The sequence below is a fragment of the Pelophylax lessonae genome (genome assembly GCF_965119305.1).
Source record: "Pelophylax lessonae genome assembly, chromosome: 12".
Taxonomy (NCBI): domain Eukaryota; kingdom Metazoa; phylum Chordata; class Amphibia; order Anura; family Ranidae; genus Pelophylax; species Pelophylax lessonae.
Window position 1 is genome coordinate 207,481,135 of NC_138779.1, and position 14,103 is coordinate 207,495,237.

A 14,103-nucleotide genomic window follows, 5' to 3' on the forward strand; every position below is an offset into this window, starting at 1 on the left:
GTATGCAAAGATTTAATTTAAAATATGCACCCAGTGATACATTACCCCTACCAAAATCAAAAGTTGGTTTCCTTAACATCTAGATATCTGCTGGAGATCTAGTTCAGGTAAAGGGACCTTCTTACATATTTGGTGGTCTTTCCTGTGATTCAAAAATTCTGAAAACAAGTAAAGGAGTGGATAATTTGTATCACTGACACAAAACTGACACTTGACCCAGCCTATTGCCCCCTACACATATATTCCTTCCCACACAAGAAATACAAAAAATCATTGACAAGACAGACATTCACTAAATGCAGCCAAAACCTTAATTCCGCTACATTAGAAATCAAGTCACACTCCTTCCATTAGAGACTGGCTACTAAATATAAAATCAATATAAGAATAAAATATGGGTATAGTTGCGCTAAAGAACTTAAAATGTAAGCGATTGAACGCACAATAAAATAATTAACAAAGCAGCTACACTCAAATCATACACTGAGCATATGTATATAACAAAAAAGAAATAAAATATGTAGCGCTAAAACATTATGAACAAAGTCCATAAATAAAGTCCATTTCCACCAGTGATATTGCACGGCACCAATTTGCAGTAAAGTGAAAGGAATCCACCACCAAAAGGAGTGTTCAAAACACGCTTACCAGATAGTTATGTGTATTGGGCCTTGAACTATCATAGAACTGCAACACACTCGGTGACGAATTGGACCGGACCTCTTCACAAAGATGAATCCCAGAATTGATACCTTGACAGTATACCTTAAGGGAGCCACTCAAAAGAAGGAAATAAAACCCCTCATAGTGCAGTAATTTCCATAAACTTTATTGGATGTAAAGCAAAGATATATAGCACTCACATTTGAGAAGGGTATAGTGTGCGAATCACACGCCGACCTGCGTGGTTCCAAATCGGTTAGCAAGGTAGCAGCCAATGTCCTCTATTGCATGTAGGCTGGACGCTTTGGAACCACGCAGGTCGGCGTGTGATTCGCACACTATACCCTTCTCAAATGTGAGTGCTATATAGCTTTGCTTTACATCCAATAAAGTTTATGGAAATTACTGCACTATGAGGGGTTTTATTTCCTTCTTTTGAGTGGCTCCCTTAAGGTATACTGTCAAGGTATCAATTCTGGGATTCATCATTGTGAAGAGGTCCGGTCCAATTCGTCACCGAGTGTGTTGAAGTTCTATGATAGTTCAAGGCCCAATACACATAACTATCTGGTAAGCGTGTTTTGAACACTCCTTTTGGTGGTGGATTCCTTTCACTTTACTGCAAATTGGTGCGTGCAATATCACTGGTGGAAATGGACTTTATTTATGGACTTTGTTCATAATGTTTTAGCGCTACATATTTTATTTCTTTTTTAAAATCAATATAAGACCTGGAAGAAACCATCGCAATTCAAAACAAATCTTCCTCACAGTTTTACAATTTGTAAAAATATTTTTTTTACCTTTTCTACCTATCTGAGGACTACAAGAATCTGATAGAGTAACGAAAATGTAATGCCTTTTCTTATGGTGTGTAAATTGCTTACTCCGTCTTCAAGGAGTAATAATTTACACACCCAAAAGGCACTCAACCAAAGGATTGTTATATAGTTGAGCGAAAAAATGTACAATATGCGTTATACATATCCAAATATGTTATTGTTAAGATTTATGGTGAATCATACCTTACATGTGATATATATTAAATACAGAATCATTTACTGCATATATATAAAACTTTTGTTTTCATGTTACAAATCAAAATATGATGTACAACGTGTTCATTATTTTGTTTACTACAATAAACCTTTATTGTGAAAAAAAAAAAAAAAAAACTCAAACTCAACCTGAACTCGAATATAATGAAGCAAGTCTCTCCGATGGAGAGGCAATCGGTGCTAAAAAAACATGATTGCAAATGGATCATTACCATAACTACAAATCATTATAAACAGTAGATGAAAAAGGTCCAGTGTTATTCGTGATTGCAGTGTCCAGTTATCCCCTGGGAGAACAAAGCTTCCAACCAGTGCTTATGAAGGCAGGGTAGATTATCTCGGTATAGGTAGAAATTGGGAAATAGCCTCTAACAGCATGCAATGCACACAAATCCAAAAAAGGGGGATGTTGCTAAAGAGAGAGTATTCCAGATGTGAAAAGAAGAGTAGGGAAAAGAAAAGAGGAAAGAGATGAGAATTTTTGCCCATTGTGGTTATTTTTTTTTTTTTTTTTTTAAAAGACATTTTATTGAGTTAAAATGGAATGACATAACAAGTAAAAAAAAGTAAACAACACTTGTAGGCATACGAAGTGCATCAAATGAAAAAAAAAACAAAAAAACAAGGGAAACAGCAACATTACATACTGTGAATAGGGTTGTATGAACAAACCACGATATAATCAGACAGTGGAGTATAGGAATAAACAAGATCATCACAAGGCAGGCATTGTAAACCGTTTAGTAAGGAGATGACAATCTTGGTCCCCATATTCATAGTTCAGGGCTGTGGGGGGAACACGTAAATAAGAAACCGTTGCAACGTTTATCACGATTGCGTATGATACGGATAAGGCTACGTCAAGGGCACATGCGGTTCCCCCCCATGTCCGGACACCCCCATGGGGGAACACGCTGTATCCGGGCATAGGGGGCAACCGGCAAATGCGTGTAGGCCGTCTTGGGGTGGGTAATTCCGAAGAAACCCACACGAGGGACTAGTGAAGGGAAGTGTTCCAGCCCGCGGGCGGGATCGGGTCTGCAGCTTGGGGGGAGCAGGGGAGCATCAGGGTAAGGGGGGAAAGGAAGGGGTGAACAGAGGGAGGTGTAGGGAAAAAACACGAGGAGAGGATATTAGATAGGAAGAAAAAGAGAAGAAAGGGACAGCGTGAGGAAAAATACTCCGAAGGTGGGTTTGATGGCCGTGGTGCCGGCGAGGGGTCTCAACCAAAGAAGTAAGCAGCGGTAGATGGGAAAAGACGTCCGAAGCATCCCGCGACCGGCAGGACTTAACTAGCATCTAAGATGCAGTGGTCAGTGTTTGAAAGTCAGGGAGAGTCGTAAAATGTATCCAGGAAGCCCAGGTCGTGTAATATTTGTGGTGGGTATCCTTAGCCTGCGCAATAGTGTCCTCCATTTCTGCCACCCTCTGAACCCTCTTCAGCCACTCCGCAACTGTGGGGGGGGAGGTAGAACGCCAGTGACAAGGCACACACATCCTTGCTGCATTGATAAGGTGCAGCGTGAGGGACTTTTTGTAACTAGAGTAGGGCAAAGACGTGAGATGCAGCAGGTATTGTGCCGGAGTAAAGTCGGGAGTATAGGTGGTGATCCGGGGAATCAGGGAGTGTACCTCCCTCCAGAATGGCTGGACGACAGGACATTCCCACCAGGCATTCAAGAGGGAGCCTGGGTGTAGGCCACACCTCCAACATGTAGGAGAGTTAGCTGCTGAGAACCTGTGCAATAATTCTGGGGTTCTGTACCACTTAGCATAGAGTTTATAGCCGGTTTCTTGCGCAAGAACGTTCAGTGATCCCTTATGCATGTGATAGTAAATTCTCGTCCAGTCATCCTCAGAAATGTCCCTGCCAAGGTCTCTCTCCCACCTAGACCGAAGCACCTCCGTGTGTGCATGGGCGGTCGGAAAAAGCATTGTGTAGAGTATTGATATCAGATGGCGATGTGGCCCCGTCGCCTCACAGAGTCTTTCGAAGGAAGTAAGAGGGCGAGTCCAGTCTGCTACCGGCTGTGCGCTGTGTAAAAAATGTCTAATCTGTAGAAAGCTGTAGAACGGAATGTCAGCAGACGGGTATTTAAGGCGAAGGGCTTGGTGTGTGAGAGGGTGAGAGTCGGCAAAGAAGTGACGCGCTTGAAAGGGCATTTCTGCGGATGGCCCCATAGGCGGGACGAAAGGGAGATCGGGCGGGAATTCTGGGGAGGCGTATAGAGGTAGCAGTGGACTAAGTTTCGGAGAAAGGTCCAACTTGCGGCGTATCGTATGGAAGAGGCGCAGGGTTGCACCCGTAACGGGGTGAGTCAGGATGGAGCGTGGAGTCTTGGACGGCGTCACCCAAGGGAGATGATGCGCAGGGACGGCAGACACTGCAGACTCCAAGGACACCCAATCCTTAGAACCTGCATGCGCGTGCCAGTCAATTATCCGGGTAAGATGACAGGCCCAGTGATACTTAAGCAGGTGTGGCAAGCCGACCCCCCCTTCTGCTTTGGGGCGAGTGAGCGTGTCCCACCGGAGTCTCGACCTTTGGGATCGCCATACGAAGTCCGAACATATACGTTGGTAGGACTTGAAGAAGGACGGAGGAACATGAATGGGGAGAGCATGGAGGATGTAAAGTAGGCGGGGAAGAATATTCATCTTCACTATTGCGACCCTGCCAAACCAAGAGAAGGGTCCTTTAGACCACGATTAGAGGTCTATTAGAGTAGCGCATGGCAGTCTACATTTTCAGGGTACAAAAACCGCCGTCGGTGGTCAGAGCATGAGGTGTCAGTATGCTAATCACGAGGGCGAGGTCCGATGGTTAGCAATTAGAGCTCTGAAGGGGGCAAGTATCAGGCCACGCACGGGGAGAGGGCATAAACTAGCGTGGAGAAAAAAAAAAAAGGGAATAACTCCAGATGGAGAGGGGGGCTGTCGGTATATGTGGGTCTCGTAAGTAGCCAGGAAGTGCATGGGGAGTAGGGCCAAGGGAGGAAGTGCCAAGAGGCACAAAACTGGGGTCGCACCAACAGTGTTGCAGCACATAAGGGGAAGGAAAGGGTCAAAATACCTGGAAAGTCGTCCGGAACTGAGGGGGATAAAAACAATGCTAAACAATAGAACTCTAAGCAGTAATACATAATATACCATCATTGTAAAGCCGTGCGGCCATGAACATCAATCAAGACAGCATGTAGATAGAAAAGCATCCCTTCTCCTCCCCGAGGTAGCAGTATTAAGCCACATCTCCACACATATGGGAGGCGTGGGTGGTCATTAGTCTCCCCACTAATTGAGTTAAAGGGGGAATGATTCCAGGAGCACAATCAATGGGAGCATATCTGGACATACACATGCCCCCCGTGTAACAAACAGGAGCGAGCCTTAGGGCATGCCCCTCTTGTGTGAGTAGGGAGTCCCCCCACACAAGCTTCCTCGAGGAGGGGGTAGGAGCCGATGGTACATGCCGGAGGGTAGCGCCCCGAGCGGATGTACGGCCCTGCCATCCTAAGTAAGGGATGGAGTGAAACGCTGTACATAGACTCAGGGCCCCGAGGCCTTCAAACACAAAAACATAACAAAATAATATACCCATAAGGTGGATGAGTCCCATATGTAAACAGTCAATCGAGCACATAAAGCGTACAAAGCATTCAATACCGTGGCAACATACCATATGAATTGAAATGTACAATATGCGTTATACATATCCAAATATGTTATTGTTATTGTTAAGATTTATGGTGAATCATACCTTACATGTGATATATATTAAATACAGAATCATTTACTGCATATATATAAAACTTTTGTTTTCATGTTACAAATCAAAATATGATGTACAACGTGTTCATTATTTTGTTTACTACAATAAACCTTTATTGTGAAAAAAAAAAAAAAAAAACTCAAACTCAACCTGAACTCGAATATAATGAAGCAAGTCTCTCCGATGGAGAGGCAATCGGTGCTAAAAAAACATGATTGCAAATGGATCATTACCATAACTACAAATCATTATAAACAGTAGATGAAAAAGGTCCAGTGTTATTCGTGATTGCAGTGTCCAGTTATCCCCTGGGAGAACAAAGCTTCCAACCAGTGCTTATGAAGGCAGGGTAGATTATCTCGGTATAGGTAGAAATTGGGAAATAGCCTCTAACAGCATGCAATGCACACAAATCCAAAAAAGGGGGATGTTGCTAAAGAGAGAGTATTCCAGATGTGAAAAGAAGAGTAGGGAAAAGAAAAGAGGAAAGAGATGAGAATTTTTGCCCATTGTGGTTATTTTTTTTTTTTTTTTTTAAAAGACATTTTATTGAGTTAAAATGGAATGACATAACAAGTAAAAAAAAGTAAACAACACTTGTAGGCATACGAAGTGCATCAAATGAAAAAAAAAACAAAAAAACAAGGGAAACAGCAACATTACATACTGTGAATAGGGTTGTATGAACAAACCACGATATAATCAGACAGTGGAGTATAGGAATAAACAAGATCATCACAAGGCAGGCATTGTAAACCGTTTAGTAAGGAGATGACAATCTTGGTCCCCATATTCATAGTTCAGGGCTGTGGGGGGAACACGTAAATAAGAAACCGTTGCAACGTTTATCACGATTGCGTATGATACGGATAAGGCTACGTCAAGGGCACATGCGGTTCCCCCCCATGTCCGGACACCCCCATGGGGGAACACGCTGTATCCGGGCATAGGGGGCAACCGGCAAATGCGTGTAGGCCGTCTTGGGGTGGGTAATTCCGAAGAAACCCACACGAGGGACTAGTGAAGGGAAGTGTTCCAGCCCGCGGGCGGGATCGGGTCTGCAGCTTGGGGGGAGCAGGGGAGCATCAGGGTAAGGGGGGAAAGGAAGGGGTGAACAGAGGGAGGTGTAGGGAAAAAACACGAGGAGAGGATATTAGATAGGAAGAAAAAGAGAAGAAAGGGACAGCGTGAGGAAAAATACTCCGAAGGTGGGTTTGATGGCCGTGGTGCCGGCGAGGGGTCTCAACCAAAGAAGTAAGCAGCGGTAGATGGGAAAAGACGTCCGAAGCATCCCGCGACCGGCAGGACTTAACTAGCATCTAAGATGCAGTGGTCAGTGTTTGAAAGTCAGGGAGAGTCGTAAAATGTATCCAGGAAGCCCAGGTCGTGTAATATTTGTGGTGGGTATCCTTAGCCTGCGCAATAGTGTCCTCCATTTCTGCCACCCTCTGAACCCTCTTCAGCCACTCCGCAACTGTGGGGGGGGAGGTAGAACGCCAGTGACAAGGCACACACATCCTTGCTGCATTGATAAGGTGCAGCGTGAGGGACTTTTTGTAACTAGAGTAGGGCAAAGACGTGAGATGCAGCAGGTATTGTGCCGGAGTAAAGTCGGGAGTATAGGTGGTGATCCGGGGAATCAGGGAGTGTACCTCCCTCCAGAATGGCTGGACGACAGGACATTCCCACCAGGCATTCAAGAGGGAGCCTGGGTGTAGGCCACACCTCCAACATGTAGGAGAGTTAGCTGCTGAGAACCTGTGCAATAATTCTGGGGTTCTGTACCACTTAGCATAGAGTTTATAGCCGGTTTCTTGCGCAAGAACGTTCAGTGATCCCTTATGCATGTGATAGTAAATTCTCGTCCAGTCATCCTCAGAAATGTCCCTGCCAAGGTCTCTCTCCCACCTAGACCGAAGCACCTCCGTGTGTGCATGGGCGGTCGGAAAAAGCATTGTGTAGAGTATTGATATCAGATGGCGATGTGGCCCCGTCGCCTCACAGAGTCTTTCGAAGGAAGTAAGAGGGCGAGTCCAGTCTGCTACCGGCTGTGCGCTGTGTAAAAAATGTCTAATCTGTAGAAAGCTGTAGAACGGAATGTCAGCAGACGGGTATTTAAGGCGAAGGGCTTGGTGTGTGAGAGGGTGAGAGTCGGCAAAGAAGTGACGCGCTTGAAAGGGCATTTCTGCGGATGGCCCCATAGGCGGGACGAAAGGGAGATCGGGCGGGAATTCTGGGGAGGCGTATAGAGGTAGCAGTGGACTAAGTTTCGGAGAAAGGTCCAACTTGCGGCGTATCGTATGGAAGAGGCGCAGGGTTGCACCCGTAACGGGGTGAGTCAGGATGGAGCGTGGAGTCTTGGACGGCGTCACCCAAGGGAGATGATGCGCAGGGACGGCAGACACTGCAGACTCCAAGGACACCCAATCCTTAGAACCTGCATGCGCGTGCCAGTCAATTATCCGGGTAAGATGACAGGCCCAGTGATACTTAAGCAGGTGTGGCAAGCCGACCCCCCCTTCTGCTTTGGGGCGAGTGAGCGTGTCCCACCGGAGTCTCGACCTTTGGGATCGCCATACGAAGTCCGAACATATACGTTGGTAGGACTTGAAGAAGGACGGAGGAACATGAATGGGGAGAGCATGGAGGATGTAAAGTAGGCGGGGAAGAATATTCATCTTCACTATTGCGACCCTGCCAAACCAAGAGAAGGGTCCTTTAGACCACGATTAGAGGTCCGATTTAACAGATTGTAGGATTGTCAAGTGGTTCTTGGCGTATAAGTCTGAAAGTTGGCGTGGTAGCTGGACCCCGAGATATGTGATGGCATGGGGATCCCACTGGAAGGGGAAGTTGGTTTGGCAGAGCCGCAAGAGCGAAGTTGGAAGGGAGATGTTGAGGGCGCGGGACTTGGAATAATTGATTTTGAGATTGGAAAGAGCTTGAAAAGATTTCAGGGCCGAAAGAAGATTAGGGACGGAGGTCAAAGGGTCAGTAAGGAAAAGGAGAATGTCATCCGCGTAGGCAGCTAGTTTGTAAGTTTTGTCCTTTATGGAAACACCCTTGATATTCGGGTCGTTGTGGATTTGGTGGAGAAGGGGCTCCAAGGTGAGAATGTATATCAGGGGGGACAAAGGGCAGCCCTGTCTCGTGCCATTCGACACGGAGAAGGCGTCCGAAAGAGCACCATTGACCCGGACCCGCGCCGAGGGACCAGAGTACAGAACCGAGACATACCGCAAGAACCGGCCAGTCAGGCCCAGGGCCCCGAGTGTCTCAGTCATGTAGGTCCAGTCCACCCTATCGAACGCCTTCTCCGCGTCGAGGGACAAAAAGAAACCGGGGGTGTTAGACGTGGACAGCCAGTGGTGTAGGTGGAGGGCTTTGGTAGTGTTATCCCTCGCTTCCCGGCCAGGTACGAAACCGACTTGGTTAAGGGAGATCACATCAGGAATAGAAGGGAGAAGGCGAGTATCTTGGCATATGTTTTGACATCTACATTAAGGAGCGATATGGGGCGATAGTTAGGGACCAGGGATGCATCTTTACCCGCTTTTGGGAGGACCGCGATATGTGCCTCCAAGAAGTCCGCGTGAAGGGATTCAGCGTCCGGAAAGGCGTTAAAAGCATTCACCATGTGTGGTAGCAAGAGATCCGAGAAGGCCTTGTAGTAACTCACCGGAAGGCCATCTGGGCCCGGTGCTTTGCCTGGTTTAGATTGCTTCAAAGCCGTCATGATTTCCGTCAAAGTGATGGGGGCATCTAGCTCAGATAGAGTGGCGTCCGGCAGGGGAGAAGGAGAGTATTGTTCCAGAAATCGTCTAATGTCCTGGAGTCTGGAGCATTGGGACTCCTGAGAGTTCGACCGCGGCAAATTGTACAGGTGGGAATAGTAGCTCACGAACTGGGCTGCTATGTCAGGGGTTGAATTTAGCGTTTTACCCGTCTGATCAACAATGGAGTGGATAGTGTTGGCAGCCCGTTTTTGTTGGAGTGCCCTAGCTAGGAGCCTGCCCGATTTGTTAGCATGTTCATAGAACAGACCACGTGACAGAACGAATTTGCGGCGGACAGATCTTCCAAGAGTCTCCAACAGCTCCTGACGAGCCAGATTAAGTTCCGTGAGGGTGGCGGACGCAAGGGAGCATTCCAGATTACGGATTTTCAGCAATAGAGAGTCCACTTGAGCCGAGTGTGCTTTCCTGCGTTTCGAGGCGAGTGCTATAAATTCCCCTCGGATCACGCATTTATGGGCTGCCCAAAGTGTGATGGGGGTAACATCCGGAGATTGGTTCTCGGCAAAGTAGTTTTGAAGACGTTCCGTGAGCGCGGAAACACATGTCGCATCAGAGAGAATGGAACCATCCATTCTCCACGCCCGCGAAGCATGGGACCGAGTGGGGAAAGAGAAAGAGATGCTAATAGGGTTATGATCCGAAAAAAACATTGGGTCGATGGAGGCAGAGCGGAGGTTTGGCAGAAGATCTTGGGAGACAAAAAGGTAGTCAATACGAGAATAACGATCGTGGGGGGCCGAGTAGAAGGTGAAGTCCTTAGTGACTGGATGCAGAGTACGCCACGAATCATGCAAGAGAAGTGTCGTCAGGAGGGTTTTTATTGCGCGCAGAGCGGCGTACGGCACGTAGGAGGAACCCGCTGAAGTATCCACTAGGGGGGACAGGGCAACATTGAAGTCCCCTCCTAAAATGAGCTGCCCAGAACAGAAATCCGTCAGGCGTTGGAGGGTACTCCTAAAGAATGTGACCAAGTGTTTGTTGGGGGCGTAAAGGTTGGCAAGAGTACACGGACGGCCGTGCAGCTGTCCCTTAAGGAAGATAAACCTGCCCTGGTCATCGGCCATAGACTCCGCGACTTGGAACGGACAATGTTTCGAGAGGAGTATGGTCACCCCTTTAGATTTTGAGACTGGAGAAGTGGCATGATATGCCTCAGGATATTGCGAGGACGGGATCTTTTGTATGCTGTCTGATCTATAGTGGGTTTCCTGGAGAAATACAATGTCGGCCTTGGTTTTTGCGTAAGGCAAGGGCTAGCTGTGAGCGCTTTTCCGGGATATTGAGACCACGAACGTTAAGGGAGTATAATTTCAGCGTGGGATGCATAAGGTCAGCGAGAGATAGAAGAATGGACGAGACGCAACACAGGAAGGAGGGGGATAGGAAGAAAATGAAGAAGAGGAGGAGGAAAGAACAAACAAGGGAGGAACGGCAAGGAGTAAGGGGGGGGGAGGGGGGAAGAGGGGAGGTTAGGACAAAAGACCACAACCTAGTCCGGCCTGCCGAGACAAAACGGAGTGGTACAGGTAGTACAAGGAGGTGTAGTGGCTAAGGTGGATGTAAAAGGAGGGCGTCAAAAATGAAGAGATCTAGGGGGCCACTAAGTGGGGGGTTGGGGTGGGACCTAACGAGAGGAGGGTACCGGAGTAGTCTCCTGAGGTAGGGGGCCCGGCCACGAGCCGAGAAGTAGCGCATGGCAGTCTACATTTTCAGGGTACAAAAACCGCCGTCGGTGGTCAGAGCATGAGGTGTCAGTATGCTAATCACGAGGGCGAGGTCCGATGGTTAGCAATTAGAGCTCTGAAGGGGGCAAGTATCAGGCCACGCACGGGGAGAGGGCATAAACTAGCGTGGAGAAAAAAAAAAAGGGAATAACTCCAGATGGAGAGGGGGGCTGTCGGTATATGTGGGTCTCGTAAGTAGCCAGGAAGTGCATGGGGAGTAGGGCCAAGGGAGGAAGTGCCAAGAGGCACAAAACTGGGGTCGCACCAACAGTGTTGCAGCACATAAGGGGAAGGAAAGGGTCAAAATACCTGGAAAGTCGTCCGGAACTGAGGGGGATAAAAACAATGCTAAACAATAGAACTCTAAGCAGTAATACATAATATACCATCATTGTAAAGCCGTGCGGCCATGAACATCAATCAAGACAGCATGTAGATAGAAAAGCATCCCTTCTCCTCCCCGAGGTAGCAGTATTAAGCCACATCTCCACACATATGGGAGGCGTGGGTGGTCATTAGTCTCCCCACTAATTGAGTTAAAGGGGGAATGATTCCAGGAGCACAATCAATGGGAGCATATCTGGACATACACATGCCCCCCGTGTAACAAACAGGAGCGAGCCTTAGGGCATGCCCCTCTTGTGTGAGTAGGGAGTCCCCCCACACAAGCTTCCTCGAGGAGGGGGTAGGAGCCGATGGTACATGCCGGAGGGTAGCGCCCCGAGCGGATGTACGGCCCTGCCATCCTAAGTAAGGGATGGAGTGAAACGCTGTACATAGACTCAGGGCCCCGAGGCCTTCAAACACAAAAACATAACAAAATAATATACCCATAAGGTGGATGAGTCCCATATGTAAACAGTCAATCGAGCACATAAAGCGTACAAAGCATTCAATACCGTGGCAACATACCATATGAATTCGCCTGAGAGGGAGAGGCGCATGCCCCCCATAACCGATGGGGGAGCAAACGCTCCGTCCCTACGGGCATAAAAACAATAACCGCATGCGTCAGAGAAAAAAGGAGTGGGAGGCCGAAGGCATTGGCAATCCAGGGGCATAGAGCAGTTCTAGATAGCGAAAAAAAAAAAAAAAAAAAAAAAAGGGGGGGGGAGGGGAGAGTCAAGAGTACGTTACCAAGCCAAGGAGTAGAGTGAGGAGTAGCTGGTCTGCAACGAGAAAACGTCCGGAAACGTGGAGAGTCCGTGCTGTGGCTGCGGGAACAGGCAGGCGGGGTATCTGCAGTTTTTAGGGTTGTGGGATCCATGAATTCAAACCGAAGATTCGTGCTATTCAAGTACAAACAAAAACAGGTGAAGATGAAAAACAACAGCATGGAAGTAGGTATAGAGAAAGGTACCGGGCACCTTCCAGGCGCCGTGGGCTAGGAGCTCACATCTCAAGTCCTGAAGGGGCGGAAGGGGCCTTCAGATATCCAGCCTGGCCCGACGGACCTGTGGCGGCTTGGTAGGGCTATTGGCGTGAGGGGGAGCAACGGGAGCATGGGCCTGGTGACCCTCCGATGGGGAGCGTTGGCGTCGGAATCTGACGTCCTGGGCGTCCATGGGTTCCGCTCCGGGTGCGTCTGCCACCAATGGGCCTGGGCGGAACTCCGCATACCAGTTGGGCAGTGGCATATATGGGATACCCAGTGTGGAGCAAAAGTGGGGTAAATCCTCAGGGACCCTAAGGAGGGCCGTTCGACCTTGTGTGGATGCCGAGAGACAGAACGGGAATTTCCATCTATAAGTAATTCCGTTGGCCCGTAGTGTGTCGAGTAGCGGTCTCAGTTCCCTGCGACGCTGGAGCGTAATGCCCGAAAGGCCTTGAAATAGTTGGATGGGGGCCCCTTCCAGGTCGATGTGGGGTCTATTTCTAGCTTTGCGTAAGATGTCCTCCTTAAGACGGAAGTCCACCAGGCAGCAGACAATATCCCTTGGCGGGTCCCCTTCCCTGCCCTTGGGGCGCAGGGCGCGATGCGCTCGTTCCATATCTATGGGGGACTGTGGGGGTCTATCCAGCAGGGAGTTGAACAGGGAGACTATGGTAGGGGTCAAGAGGTCCCCCTCCACTGATTCAGGTACCCCGCGAATGCGCAGGTTGTGGCGCCTCCCCCTGTTGTCCAAGTCCTCCAGGTGGCGCTGCATGTCTCTGAGCTGGATAATGTGAGTGTCAGATCTATAGTGCAGTTCATGGATGGCTGAGTCTTGTCTTGCTGTCACCCTCTCAACCTCATGCACCCTGCCTGTGAGGGAGTGTATGTCTGCCCTCAGATCCAAGATGGCCGCCCCCAGGGTGTCCTTTATGTCAGCTGCCACCGAGCGGAGGTCCTCCATACACAGCTGCCGGGGTGAAGCTGGCGTGGGTGAGCCGGATTCCGGGTCACCAGAGGTAACAGCGGCATATGATCGTACTGCAGGTGAAGAGCTGGATGAAGAGCTGGAGCGGAGCCGCGGGCCGCCGGCGCCATTGCAGCGGCCTGGGTCCGGAACAGCTCCGGGATGCTGGGGCTAATTCTGGCGGCAGGATCCCTCGGGGAGTGAGATCGGGTGGCGGAGGAAGAGCGGGGAGTAGCGGACATCCCTACCCAGGGTGGAAAGTGCTGGCAGACCCTGTGATTAAGCTGTGTCGGCTCGTGGCGGCGGGAGCTCTCCTAGCAAGCGTCCACCATCTCGCGCGGCCAGATCACGCCCCGCCCATTGTGGTTATATCTCTCTTTCAGTGTGATAGGTCACAGCTCAAAAAAACGTGTGGGTGACCACATAGAGGGAAATGGATCCAGCCAAGGTTGCAAAGTGCGTTAATTTTTCCTTCACTAATGTACCATATATCCCCTGTTTCACCTCGCCGAAGCTGAGAGCCGGTGATTTCCAGGCTTTAGCGACATTTTTTTAGTGGTCTTAAAGTTATAGATGACAAGAGCACATTCCTGTCTCGAAATACCATCTATTGGTTTGTTTACAAACACTTTTTAGGGGTGTAGGTTTAGATGCAAGACCATATTAATCATATTATATACATCCACATATCCACATATTATCCATATTATCCACAAACTTTTGACTTTGGGGCACATCCACATTATATGCTGC